The 15,000-nt window shown below is 42.1% G+C and overlaps 1 protein-coding gene across 2 annotated transcripts in view; it reads left to right on the plus strand.

The window, feature by feature from the left end:
- Window positions 1–15,000, plus strand: part of LOC143017857 (uncharacterized) — a 277,362-nt gene that overhangs the window by 150,433 nt on the left and 111,929 nt on the right. The gene's annotated exons all lie outside the window — the stretch shown is intronic.

The following is a 15,000-nucleotide window of genomic DNA, read 5'->3' on the forward strand; positions in this document are numbered from 1 at the left end:
GCCTGGTGAAGTTGCAGCAATGTTGGATTAACATTAAAACTAAAACTATTGTTGCAGTCGAGTTTCTATTCCGTAGGCATAAGTGTAATGCTCCAGCAGCATTTTTGCTTAGGTTGCAGCAATATTGCCTGGTGAAGTTGCTGCAATACTGAGTTAACATTATCATAAAAACTCTTGTAGCAATGTAGTGTTGGGAGTAAGCGTAATGCTCAAGCAATCCTTCCGACAATGTTGCGGTAATACAACAGCAATGTAGACATAAGTAACACAGTGCTTCTTCAGTCCTTTGGCAATGTTGCGTAAAGTTGCGTAAAGTCTGCTCGGTAACGAGGTCCTAGAATGCACGTCAGACCTCACTCGTCGTTGTCGTTGTCATCGTTGTCGTCGTCATCGTCGTCATTGCTGCTTTCTTCGTCGTCGTCGTCTTTGTCGTTTTCTGTGCTCACGTGAGTCAAGATGTCACCTAAAACGCGGTAGCACACTTCATAAAGTGTGTTCTGGTTTAACGCCAGGCGATTTAGTCCAGCCTACCTATGCTTTTGTAAGTTAAAAGGTGCCCCTTTTACAGGGGAGCGCCATTTGGAAATCTTGTTCTGATAAGTGATGGACGATTTCATTCAGCTTAAAAAGAACCTCTATTGTGATGTAATCTAATAAGGATATTTGAGCTCGGAAGGGTTTGGCCAACGCCGTGCGATTCCATTCGACCCAGGGGGTGGTTAACTCTGGCCTGAAGGAGATCTTGACCGACCAAAATTCCACTCCGATCAGGGTTCCTCCCCTCTTTCCTCAATGGAATCGTCTGGCATTTGTCATAAGAGAAGGAAATATTCACGAATCACTGCCAAATAGAATAAAATAGTGTCCTTGCCACAGTGGATCTCAACATGGAGGTCCTTGGATCCCTGGGAGAACCAGAGAGTTTTTCACATATGAAGCCGTAGGCCAAAAGTTAGTGGGGAGTTAGTGGATTTGTGGTGATTTTACTTAGTGTTACAGTGATCTCCAGGAGGTCAAGGAACAGCAGTGCATAAGTATGAGATACATGGATAAACAGGCTAATCCCTGTGTCGTGTTCCTGTGTACCAAACTCCTCCAACCGATTTTAGTCAGCTATAAGAGAGCCTTCCCAGGCGGAAGTCGGTTTCGGCAAACGGACCTTTGGGTCGCCCGGAAACAAGACGACGTGGCGGCAACAGCGAGGGCGAGGAGAAAAAGTCCGGAAACTGGAAAAACACATTCACAAAACCTGCTCGCTTCTAACCGAATTACCGGAAGCAATAAACCAACATCGAAGTTTGCCAAAGATAACGATCTCGGAGGAAGGCACAGACTGAGTTCGGGCGGCGCCAGCTCAAGCCTCCAACGCCGGCGCGTCCGGTCCGTGACATGGCGACAGGGGCGGACACGCCGGAGGGGTCGATGTGAGGAGACCTACGTCAGGAGCTTTAACCCCTCCCCTTCCTCCCCCGGCCCCTTCCTCCCCCCTTCTCCCTCCCCTTCCTCCCCTTCCTCCCCTTCCTCCCCCACCCTTTTTTCCTCTCTCCTTCCCCCCCCACACATATGCCGTCCGTGTTGCACTTTAGGAACTTTATTCTAGCTTACGTCAGACGTTTTCCTTCAACCTTGGAGAGAGGAGAGGAATAACTTGGGTATGGCTGGCATCCTTCCTTGACCCCATAGCCCCTACGCTGCACTTTAAATATTTTACTTAAGCTTACGTTAAACCCTTTGGTTCATCTTGAGAGAGCTATGAGTCAATCCATTCGTTCTGCCCAGCACCAGACGATTCTGTTCAGTATTGGGGATACTGACACCGTATTGTAAGGGTTAGATTTTTATTTGATCTTTTTTTTATCTATTTGTTTTCTCTTGGGGGGGAGGGAAGGAAGGAAGAGGGTCTTTTGAGCCAAGATCGTCGTTTATAAACTGGTAGAGGGAGCCGGTGCAGCAAATCTCCTATTCAGTTCTTGATCCCATTGAGCATAATGGCACACTTTATTGTTTTTGTTCTGGATAAAGTCAAGTAGATTTTATGCAGCTGAGGTGGGCGGACTAGAATGGGTCACATGAGGGTAAACAGAGTAGCCTGGCGACAGCTGGTACAGCAGGAAAAGTGCCACCCAATATGGAAGGGGGCTAATACTTTGTTGAGTGTGGGATGTTGACGCCGTAAGTTTTATGCAGCCATCTTTTTAGGACTTTAGTAATACCCATGCGGACCAGAGTCTCGCAGCATTCTTTTATGACTAGAGACACTAATCTCCACTCCAAGAAGAACGCTGATGATCATTTCTACCACTGACACCTCTCCTTTAGCACCTGTGTGACTCCACTTTTTCGGCGTGACCTTGTCCACTGGGATAGAAGCACTGGTTTTGGCGGCGAGACACTCACACCACGGCTCTGCGAGTTTCTTTGGGTTTCTTCTTCTTCCTCGACAGGTTTTCGATCTTCTCCTCGCCTTCAAGATGGTGCAGGGCTCTTCTGGTGTCCTTTTGTGTTTCTGGGTCCGCTACTGGATCTTTCGGCACGCCAGCTGATGCAATGATTTCTGATGATAAAGATGATATTGATGCAACTGGTGATAGTGATTCCAGTGATGATAATGATGATAATAATGATAATGGAAATAATGATAATACATCACATGCATATACAAAGAGCCCCATACAAGGGAGATGCTCATTCCACTCCCATCCACCCCCTTTCCTCCCTCTCATCTTGGCTCCTCCTGGATGATGGGTCATCCCTGCATCTCAACCATCGCCCTGGGTCAGAAGCAATGCAGTAAGATATACCACATCCACAGTAAGGCCGCTTAATTTAATCGGCGACCCCCCCTCTCCGTTCTCTCGTATAGAAAAAAAGAACACGGGGAGAATCCCTTCGGGTTGCATCAAAATATCGTTCACACACAACCTCTCCCCAACCCAAACCCCCATCCCCACTCATTTCCTTCCATGCATCACATTATCATCCATACGCAGCCATTTTCCACTCACTCTTATCTTCTGCCTTCTCTCTTCCTTCCTCAACAGGCATGCCCCTCTTGCTTAACGCCCCTTCTACCCCATCCATCCATCTCATCCTCGGTCGATCCCCTTATGTTCACTCCATCCACCTCTGCCATCCACACCTCTTTTACTAATCTTTCTTCACTCATTCTTTCCATGGGTCCAAACCATCCCAATATTATTTCATCAACTCTATCTCCCAACCCTTTTTCCACACCCTCTCTCCTCCTTACCTCGTTTCCCACTCTATCCAACCATGTAACCCCTACCATACTTCTCAGACATTTCATCTCAAACACATTTAATCTCTTCCTCTATCTCTTATGTTCTATGTCTCTGCCCCATAAAGTGCTGTAGGCACAATCACCCCTTCATACAATCTCCTCTTAGTATCTATTCCCAAATGTCTCTTTCGCATTGCACTTTTTAATCCCCCAAGGGATTTACTTGCTTCTCTCACTCTACAGTCTAACTCCACCTAAACTCCTCCCTTACCCGCCAATTGTAACCCCCAAGTATCTAAAGCTATCCACTTCCTCCACCCTCTCTCCATTAATACTCACTTCCAAATTCCTGTCATTCTCTCCCCTTGTACATCTCATCACCTTACTTTTACCCACATTTACCTTCAACTTACTCCTCTCGCACATCTTTCCAAACTCCGTCACTTTCTCAATCCCTCCTATGATCCAGCCACTAGCGTAGTGTCGTCAGCAAACAACAACTGGCTTACCTCCCACTTTTCTCCATTTCTTTAACCATCTTCAATCCCCTGCCCATTACATGTATATATTGAACTGCCATGGCGACATGACACATTCCTGGCGAAGTCCTATCTTTGCCTCAACAGCAACAACAACAACAACAACAACAACAACAACAACAACAACAACAACAACAACAACAACAACAACAACAACAACAACAACAACAACAACAATGACAACAACAATGACAATAATAATGATAATAATTATGATAAAATAATAATAATAATAACAATAATAATAATAGTAATAATAATAATAATAATAATAATAATAATAATAATAATAGTAATAATAATAATAATAATAATAATAATAATAATAATAATAATAATAATAATAATAATAATAATAATAATAATAATAATAATAATAATAATAATAATAATAATAATAATAATAATAATAAAATAATGATTATAAATGATTATAATAATGATAGTAATGATAATAATAATAATAATGAAGATAACAACAACAAAAATAATGAGATTAATACTAGTAATGATAATAGGGTAATAATAGAAATGGTAATGATAACGCGACCATCAAGACGCAAACTTGTGATTACACAGAATCTGAGTTCAGCAACTCCCTTCCACTCCTCCCACTCGTCCTCCTCCTTCCCCACTTCTCTTCTTCCTCCTCCTCCTTCTTCTCCTCCCTCCGTCTCTTTCTCCCTGTCTCCCACCCATTGCCGATTTCCCTGCTCTCCTTTCTGCCCACTGACGTCTTTGTCGCCAGACTATTTCATTCATCTGAGGACGTGGATGCGGTGGGAGGGGGGGTGGGGGTGTAGGTAGGGTCTTGATAGATCCCATTTCGCGCTGAACCTGCCCCTCGCAGCCGAATAAAATCGCCTGCCATTAGACAGAATAAGATCTGCAAAAGGCGTCATTGAAGTGAGGGAGTTGAAGTATCGGCAGAAGATGCGATGTCATTTGTTTTACAGAAGAAAGGGTCTAGGAGGAAAAGGTTAAAGTAAATGGAGAGGAGGAGGAGGAGGAGGAGGAGGAGGAGTTTGAGGAGGTGGAAGACTATACGTGACAAGACAAAAATACAAATATCACTGGCGTCGTAATGCAAAACGGTTGGCTACTTAGGGTAACTCGTCGCCGGTATTCTTTTTTTTTTTTGGGGGGGAAGGGGGAAGAGGGGGTAACCGAAAATCACCTGGGGTGGGCAATAGTTGGAGACTGGGGCTCTGAAGAGGAATGTAAATAGCGAACGAGTTATGGCGTGAGGAGTGAATGGAAAGGGGGGAATGGGGGATATAGTGGAAGAGTGGCAGGGAGAGGAGAGGATGGGAGAGGAGAGGGGGGAATGAATATGGGGGATGAGTGACAGGGTGAGGAGATAGTGAGTGTGGGGGGGGTTGTGGGGGGTGGGGAGGCAAAAAGCGTGCGTGATGCAATGGCGGCGCCACGAGGGCCAGACAGGGGGAGGGGGAGGGGGAGGGGGAGGGGGAGGGGGTGCTGGGTGGGAACCTCAGAAGATTCGGTTATAGTTGGCCAATCACGTAATACTTCATGAATCCTGGGCGACTTTTTGCAGCCGCCGTAAAAGCCTCGCGACATCGTAAAGCCGACAGCCGCATCCGTCGCAGCCACCGCCGCCGCCGCCGGCGCCGGCGCCGGCGGGGCACCAGCGCTTCTATTCCCCAGCGTTTTCTTTCCTCAATACAAGGTCCTTCCCCCTCCCCCCACCCCTTCTCTCTCCGCCAGCTGAATATAATCGTCCGGCGTCAACCAGAGCAAGACACAAGATATGTGTGTCACTTTAGCAAAGGGGCCTAAGTCAGTGACATCCTGGAAAGAATGAAGCGACGAGCTACAAAATCGAACATCAAATATCAAAAGTAAATCAAATGAAAACACCAAAAAAATGTAACCGATTTTTCCTGACATAAATAGATAAATAAATATATAAATAAATAAATAAATAAATAAATAAATAAATAAATAAATAAATAAATAGATAAATAAAAAAGTAAAAAAAAAATAAGTAGATAAATAAATAAATAAATACATAAATGAATAGATAAATAAGTAAATAAGTAAATAGATTAATAAATAAATAGATAAATAAATAGATAAATAAATAGATAAATGAATAAATAAATAAGTAAATGGAAGGCGAAGGGGACGACTGATACGGTTCTTCAGAATCTTAAAGAAAATCGATAAGATTAGAATTTAGATTATTTTCACGCTAAATATAACCAGATGCGAAACCATGACCTCAAGTTCTCTGGACGTAAAGTTCATCTAGAAGTAGGTAGAACCCATTCCACCTACCATACAGCCAGTGACCAGAGAAGATTTGCATTCCAAAGATTGAAAACTCGACTGGAAACACACCTCACCTCATTACTCCTTATTTATACATTTCCTTATTTAATTTTATCTTTATATAACTTTATCTATTGATATTTTTTATCTATTCACTTATTTGTGGATCCGACCTCGTTATGGACCAGAAGGTCTCCTGTCGCCATTCACGCTATGCCAGTGGAATCGTGTCCGCCCGGATGTCCCACCTGAATGCTCCACCCGGATACGGGAGCTCTCGTGCAGTTATCCATCACTACAGTCAGTGTGGCGTAGTGGTATCGCTCATGATCACCATGTATATACATATATTCACACACAAATGTCTGTATATGTATATTTATGTGTATGTGTATATGTAAACTGTATGTATATGTATATGTATATGTATATGTATATGTATATGTATATGTATATGTACATGTACATGTACATGTATATGTATATGTATATGTATATGTACATGTACATGTACATGTACATGTACATGTACATGTACATGTACATGTATATGTATATGTATATGTATATGTATATGTATATGTCAGTTTCGTATATCACCGCTACTCACCGCCCTCCATCCAGAAATCTCATCCTTAGCTACTCCTCTCATATAACGATCCTTTAGGAAATCCTTTATCCATTCAGAGAACTTACCTCTAATTCCTCCAATATACTCCAATTTCCACTAAAGTCGATCGTGAGGTGCCTTGCCAAATACCTTCTCTAGATCCAAGAAAACAAAGTCCACCTATTCCTCTTTCTCGTACAGAACATCAACCTCCCTTGGGGAAAAGCTCAGCAGATATGATACACATGATCTTGGTCTACAACTGAATTGGTTTCCCGCCAAAATGTCCTCCTCTTCAACACATTCAACTCTTTGATCTCTTACAATTATTTTACAGAATCTATCTGTCATGCTAGTTTCAATGGTTTCCCTTTACTTTCTCCTTTATGGATTAGTACTATGTTAGTACTTTTTCAGTCTTGTGGTACTATCCATACTCCAAGATCACACAGTTAGATGAAGAATTCCTCCCGTCAATTGGTTTCTTTATTCTTTAAAGCCTCATTTACACGAGGCAAGTTGAGAAGCAAGTCAAGCGTGCAAGCTACTTGCTACATGTTACTTGCCGTGTGTTTATAAACATCTGCTTGACCTAAAATCGAGCAACTTGCTGCCCAATTTTCTATGTTAAGCAGATGTTTACACGAGGCAAGTAACTTGGAGCAAGTAATTTGCACACTTGACTTGCCTCTCAACTTAACTCGTGTAAATGAGGCTTTAGTATCCAATATCAGATTCCTTCAGGCTTCGCAGTTTTTCTTAGATCCAGTATTTTCTGCAATTCCTTTACTTCCACGTTCATTTCATGCAACACGCTATTGCTGACAATAAACTAGTTATTACCAAAATTTAATTCAATTCTTGTAAGAAATTATGAAATGAGACCTATCGATATTTGGGGCCCGTTTTTTTTTTTTTTTTAATATATATGCATATATATATATATATGCATATATATATATATATATATTTATATGAATATATATATGCATATATATATATATATATATTTAGTGAATTTTTTTTTAGAATTTCTTTTTAATATTACAATCTGTTTTGATACTTTTTCATGTGTGAGTGTGTGTGCGTGTATGTTACTGGATTATAGTAGTAGTAAGAGAAAAGATCTCGCTAACTACCAGTTAAAGTTGATGGAGAGAAATCTTGCGTCCAGTCAAAAGACTGAATTCATGTACCTCCAGATAAAAGTGAGACGTTGAAGAGTATTTAAAGTCGTGCGGCATAGTAGTAATTCTTTCTGATGTCCGTCTTACCGAGCCACCACATGTAGCATACTATTCCGTTATACTCCACTATTTTTGGGGGATGGAATGGGGTTGCTAGTTGCTCCGTCTTTTATGTGAGTGTATCTATAAGAGCGGTCTTTCTTCAGGTCGGCAGGCAACCGGGACTTTGAAGGACACAGTTCTCGCTCTTGAACTCGATAAATTTCATCGCTTTCCACCGCTGATATATGTTCCAGTCTCGCTACAATATCGCCGCGATTTTTCACCTCGTTTTTTCATATAGATTTCTGGGGAGTGGGGAGCAATAGTGTTACTAAAAGGTTCCGTGTAATGTTTTACTGATCCAAACTCCATCTTCATGTATGATGATTCTATTTTTCTCCTTCCGGATATTCAACCAAGGTCACGCCTCTTTCACTTCGTTTCACTCAAACGGTCATTCTTTTTTTCTACCGTTGTAGTTGTTTTGGCCTTAATCCTTTTAATCAAGATAAGTTAAACTCCTTCGTGACTGAAGGGTTACGATGGCGTTTGAGTTAACTTGTCCCGTGTGTAGGAGGAAGTGTGAGGAAAAGAGATCAGTAACGAAGTTCGGCGACATGACGACCAATGTCGTCCTCCAGTACCAATGAGAGAATCAAGCTAAAATGTGGATATTCTCTCTGCATACCAGCAACAAATTTACAGTTCTTCGGCATACTAATACCATCTACTGAAGTGGCCAGAAACGTTCGTATATTGATGCCAGATACCTCTTGACGAAATGTGTAGTTAAGAGTATATTTTTTCCATAGTTTAGACGAAACAGTTTCTTAAACCTTTACCGGCTAGAAGTTCCTATAGGCTGCAAGTTAGATAGAACAAGAGTCTTAACCACTTTGCTGTGAAGTTGAATGGGATCTTCCTTGTAGGGCAATTAGAATAAATGCATTGGTCATGAAAAGCAGTGAAAGGGTTGATCAAATAAATACTGTTGCTTGGCTTCATTGGAAGTGTCTCTTGGCCGACCAAAATCACCTGGTAAAGTACAAGTCATTGGTAAAAGATAGGCTCATCGCCCTCTTCATCTGAACATAACCGTATTGGCAACGGCAGGAACAAAAGTAACAGGGATGTCTCATGGTCGCAATCATTATTTTGCCACCAGTAACCAGAGCTTCTATCTTTGGGGACAATATCACGTCGAGAACGTGGAGTCACAGAGATAGTAAAGGAGGGAGTGAAGGGGGCAATGAAAACTAGGGACAGAGGCTACAAGACATCAGCTTTATTTTGTGAGTGGAACTTGTCTCCAATCAAAATAATGCTGCGTGAATCTGGTCCGTATGGAGGTCACTGAAGTCCCTAAATCATTGACGATGCGGGGTGCCTCACTGGGTGCAAACGGGTCGGTATCATTCCGATAAACGTTATCAAGATGACCACGGTTAACGAATTCTCGCTAATAGCGATGCCGATAACGATGATTTACGATCTTGAGACCTCCCCGCATTACGAAAAGAAAGACACACAGGCCTGGTTTTCCTCTCTGGATCCTTCCTGCGGACGTCTTTGTCTACAGGAAGCATTTGGAGAGCTCAGACGCGACATCTGCAGTTTAACGAGCGCAGGTTTAACGAGTTCCCGAATGCAGTAGTGTCGTGAAAGAAAACGAGGTTGAAGAAAGTAAACACAGCAAATGGAGTGAGGAGAGACGAAAGAGAAGAGAGATGGATATATATATATATATATATATATATATATATATATATATATATATATATATAGAGAGAGAGAGAGAGAGAGAGAGAGAGAGAGAGAGAGAGAGAGAGAGAGAGAGAGAGAGAGAGAGAGAGAGAGAGAGAGAGAGAGAGAGAGAGGGAGAGGGAGAGAGAGAGGGGAGGGGGTCGGGATACCGAGAGGGGAGAATGGAAGAATCAGGAATAGATCAATTATTTTCTCCCATAAATCCTCGGGGCGCGCAGGAGGAAAAGAGAAAAAAGAGAGTAAATATAAAGCCAGGAAGAGAGACGGAGAGAAAAAGAAGAGAGAATGGAAGAATCTGAAACAACTAAGTTATATACTGTTCTGAGAAAGTTCTGAGTCACGTGCGTGGTAAGTCCTTGCAACGCAGTGACTCACTTCAAATATTTCGTTCTAGTCAGTATTTCTGGATTTCATTCAACTGAAGACTGGCCTTCCTATGGAAGTGCCTAATGCACAATGTTAGATTACGGACTTTGACCTGGCTTTCGGCTGGCAACTCTATTCATCTCAATAGACTAAAACGAGACAGTTAACCCTGCTACTGACATTGCTGACATATACATTATCCTGGCCGCCGCTAGGAGATTCTCTTCAACCAAAGGAAATCTCCCATTGTCCAACGAGAGAGCAAAGACAAATCGGCACAACCAAACCAGCTTCCGTACGTCCGTTCCGAGTGGGAGCCTTCATTACGACGAGACGGAGCCGGAGAGCCTTTCTTCCGTCGACAACACAAACGACAGACTTCCGGGCTGGCAGGAGCGACAGCGTGCAATCCCAACCCCAGAGCGCTACTTCCACCCCCCCCCCACCCCATCCCCATTCCCCTCATCCTTCTTCACGACCATTATTCTTAAAGAATATTATTTCCTTGTCAGGCTTTAATCACTATTTGCGTTTTTTTTTTTTTTTTTTTTTTAACGAGGTACCTTGGTGGTGTTAATTGCCGCCATGTCGTGACAATGTGTGTAGCCTGGCCCGAGAAAGGGACAAAGTGTGAAGACTGTTACAGAGATGGAAATTTTTCGCCAAAAAGTAACACCTCGACCATGGAGACAGCCTCTTCAATGCGGTCACGATTTTCTTCCTTCTCTTCTTCTTCTTCTTCCTTTTCTTCTTCCTCTTCTTTTTCTTCTTCTTCTTCTTCCTCTTCCTCTTCTTCCTCTTCTTCTTCTTCTTCTTCCTCCTCTTCTTCTTCTTCCTCCTCTTCTTCTTCTTCTTCTCCTTCTTCTTCTTCTTCTTCTTCTTCTTCTTCTTCTTCTTCTTCTTTTTATTCTTCTTCTTCTTCTTCTTCTTCTTCTTCTCCTTCTTCTTCTTCTTCTTCTTCTTCTTCTTCTTCATCTTCTTCTTCATCTTCTTCCTCTTCTTCTTCATCTTCTTCTTCTTCTTCTTCTTCCCCTTCTTCTTTCCTGTCTTCTTCTATTTTTTTCTTCTAGTTCTTCTTCTTCTTCTTCTTCTTCTTCTTCTTCCCCTTCTTCTTTCCCGTCTTCTTCTCCTATTTTTTTCTTCTAGTTCTTCTTCTTCTTCTTCTTCTTCTTCTTCTTCTTCTTCTTCTTCTTCTTCTTCTTCTTCTTCTTCTTCTTCTTCTTCTTCTTCTTCTTCCCCTTCTTCTTTCCCGTCTTCTTCTCCTATTTTTTTTTAGTTCTTCTTCTTCTTTTTCTTCTTCTTCTTCTTCTTCTTCTTCTTCTTCTTCTTCTATTTCTTCTTCTTTATTCCAGCGACAAAGGATTTTATGAAGACGAGGGCGTATGCTCCGGCCACAAAGAGGTTTTAGTCGCTTTGGCTATGACCCCGGTCGAGGCTGAAGTTATTCTTTTCCTCAATTACCTGACGACATCCCCCCTTTCCTTAAACGGAGCGAAATCAGCAAAACAAGTCTCCGTATTGAACGGGTATGAAGGCGTCTAGTTGCCTCAAGGTCTCCTTAATACACGGAACAGTCGTCATGAGGGGAGGGGGGGAGGAAGAAGGAGAAGGAGGAAGAAGAGGAGGAGGGAGATGGGAGTGGGATACTGATTCATCCAGGAGTGAGCGAAGAGGCAGGTTCCAAGTACGAAGAAGGCGCTCGAAGCGTGAAGGAGTTCCTTCTTAGTATGTGTCGCTAAGACACTTCCTTCCATCGAGGAACCCCGCAGCCCTGAGCGTGATACTACTGCAGGATGTTCATTCGAGCCTCAGGATACGCTGTCCTACATGCAGTGTCCTCATTATCTACGTCTTCTCGATATTCTTGCTTCTGCTTTTTCTCTTTCTCTCTCTAGTTTCCTCTCATTCATATATTCAATTTACGTGATATCCCTCACGTGTGTGTGTGTGTGTGTGTGTGTGTGTGTGTGTGTGTGTGTGTGTGTGTGTGTGTGTGTGTGTGTGTGTGTGTGTGTATGTGTGCGCACGTGTGCGTTAGGTAGTTTGTTGTAACAACTTCCTGACACAAGTTCTTCATTCATCATTTTCATTCCTTTACTGCCTAAATCTCTCGACCAAAACTGCTCCTCCCGATCCTTCTTTTTCTTTTTCTTTTTTCTTTCCCCTCCTTTCTCCCTCCTTCCTCCCCATCCCCCATCACGCTGAGATGCACTTCTTGCACATGTCGCACAACTATGGAATACGAGTTTACACAGACAGATGGACCGACAGACACACAGATACTTCAATATATTGTCCTTGTTCGCCCGTGCATGACCTAGGCTGTCCCTGGAAATCCCCGAAACCTCACAATCGAAATATCGAGGGTTTTCCTCAACATAAAACTGCATGACGACAATCAACATAAATAATTTTTTTTTTAATTTATCTCTCATGGAATTAATCAAGGTAGAATCTTTGGAGTCACAAGTATAAAGATTGAACATACCTCTCTTAGGAGTAAATGAAGGGAAGTAGAAGTTCTCCAGCTTGTTAGACTAAGAAATTCCTGCTAGTAGATGAGCCCGAACTGGTCTGGAGATTCCATCTGTTAAAACTCCCAACTGACAGAAATGTCGCCAACGGTGGAGGGCCCTCCAGTGGGTGGAATAGATCCATCTACAAAGGAGATCCCAAATAGTGGTTAGGTCACCCTTGATGGAGAAATCTCAGTTATATGAGTTATCATTTGTTGGAACCTGGTCCCAGAAAGATAATCATGAAGTCCAGTGTTTAATTAACCCTTTCATTACTGTGGCCAACTGTATAGTTCTTAATGTATCAACAGCCAGACAATCATTGGGGTATTGTCTTGAATAAGGTCTCGATCTATCGATGTCTTGTTCATGAAGAGCCCTCTTGACCGTCAGATACATAGATTGTCTAGCGTCTGTGGCAACAGAACCAAAGAGCAGGATTTCTCAACCTTTATCCTCACTTATGCACTGCTGTTCTTTAGCCTACTGAAGACCATATCCTCCTGGCCATCCATGGACCACAACTAGAGGACTACTGTCTCAGAGGATGTCACGGTTTTGAAGGCATTCAAGATCCGATGTTTGGACAGATGCCGATGGTCGGTTTCGCTGTCGCCCGGGCCAGTTTGAATGACTACGAATATGAGACTTCCGATTCGAAAGAGTTGGTGTGCCTTGCTACAAAATGCTGGCCATCCTGTGTATTTGTATTCGATCTCTCTTGAGACCAACTCACACTTTCCATGACATCACTGTCTCGTCACTGGTCACCATCGTGACTTCACCATTGCTTGCGTATCTTGTAATGGAACCGTTTGCATCACAAGGATTCTGTCACCATTTGGTGTGAACGCGTTGATTTGACCACGTGTTATATATTAAAGAGAATCGATAATATTGATCTTCAAAATATTCCATGTCAAATTCTAACCAAACGAAAAACAATAACCTGAATCTGCCATGGGACGTAGAATTAATTTAAACGTAAAAGAGAAACAATTCCGCCAATCACGTCGTCACTGAATGACGCAGCTATGACATTAATGTTGAGCTGTTCAGTCACATGCAGTTGGATAAATCCAGGTGTGATATGATATAATGCCTGCTAACGATTTATTGTTTACTTTTTTTTTTTACCAGTCTGGGTACTTATTTATTTATTCATCCTATTGTATTCTGCATCCGACTTCCGTAGGGGCCGAAAGTTTTCCGGTCTTTGTGCTTCAGCCTGGGAATCTATCGTAAATCCCTTGCGAACCGGGTTTCATGTAAGAGACCTGTGTGAGTATTTTCCACTCGGGAGTTATGTGGGAAATGTTGACGGAACGAGGCCAGCCCGTGAGAAAGGGACGATGACCTGTGACAAAACGGTGACATGATTAATGAAGGGTAGCGTAAATCGAGTTCGCTGACTGTGAAAATGACTCAGGAAGCGGGCAGGGAACAGGCAACAGAACAGAAAGAAGGAAGCTTCTGTAGGACGACTTGCTTGAGAACCTCGGGTCATTACAGGCGTGATTTTCTTCTAGCCTCGATGACTCATTCCATGAACCGTGATGATGGTGATGGTGATGGTGATGGTGATGGTGATGGTGATGGTGGTGGTGGTGGTGGTGGTGATGGTGATGGTGATGGTGATGGTGATGGTGATGGTGATGGTGATGGTGATGGTGATGGTGATGGTGATGGTGATGGTGATGGTGATGGTGATGGTGATGGTGATGGTGATGGTGATGGTGGTGGTGGTGGTGTTGGTGTTGGGGGGTAGGGATCATCGACTTGGGCGTCATCTAAACGGATTACAGTGTTCTTAATTGTTTCGAGAAAGGCTCGAATCCATGCTCTTGTGACCTCAAAAGTGAGATTTGCCTCCAAGTTTTGGTATACAATCTCAAATCGCTTTAGATACTGTGCATTTCCATCACCAAAAATATTAATCTATCATGCTTTTTTATTCATTTATGTATCTGTTTATATGATGATTTGTTTATACATACATACATACATACATATATATATATATATATATATATATATATATATATATATATATATATATATATATATATATATATATATACATATATATGTTTTTATTTATTTATCTATAATTGACTTTGTACTCTAAATGAATTTTTTTATTTTTTATTTTCTTGTACTTGTGTGTCTTCATTTGGGATCCTCTAATAATGATTATCACCATTTTCACCCAATAATTTTTCCTGAAACTCAATTGGACCTTTCATCACTTCTGTAGCAGTTGTCATTTTTCACCAGATGCAGTCAACAGCATTTGCTACGGAGCACCAGAATGATCCCTTTCAAATCTTCTTGAGGATAGTCATGGATGAAATATACCTGACATCTACATCTATTAATTCATTGATAATTATGTCATTTCAGCAGAGAGGCTTTATTGAAATATGTTTTGGGAATTAGG

This window comes from Oratosquilla oratoria, chromosome 33 (genome assembly GCF_046742065.1).
Source record: "Oratosquilla oratoria isolate Oo_2021 chromosome 33, ASM4674206v1, whole genome shotgun sequence".
Taxonomy (NCBI): domain Eukaryota; kingdom Metazoa; phylum Arthropoda; class Malacostraca; order Stomatopoda; family Squillidae; genus Oratosquilla; species Oratosquilla oratoria.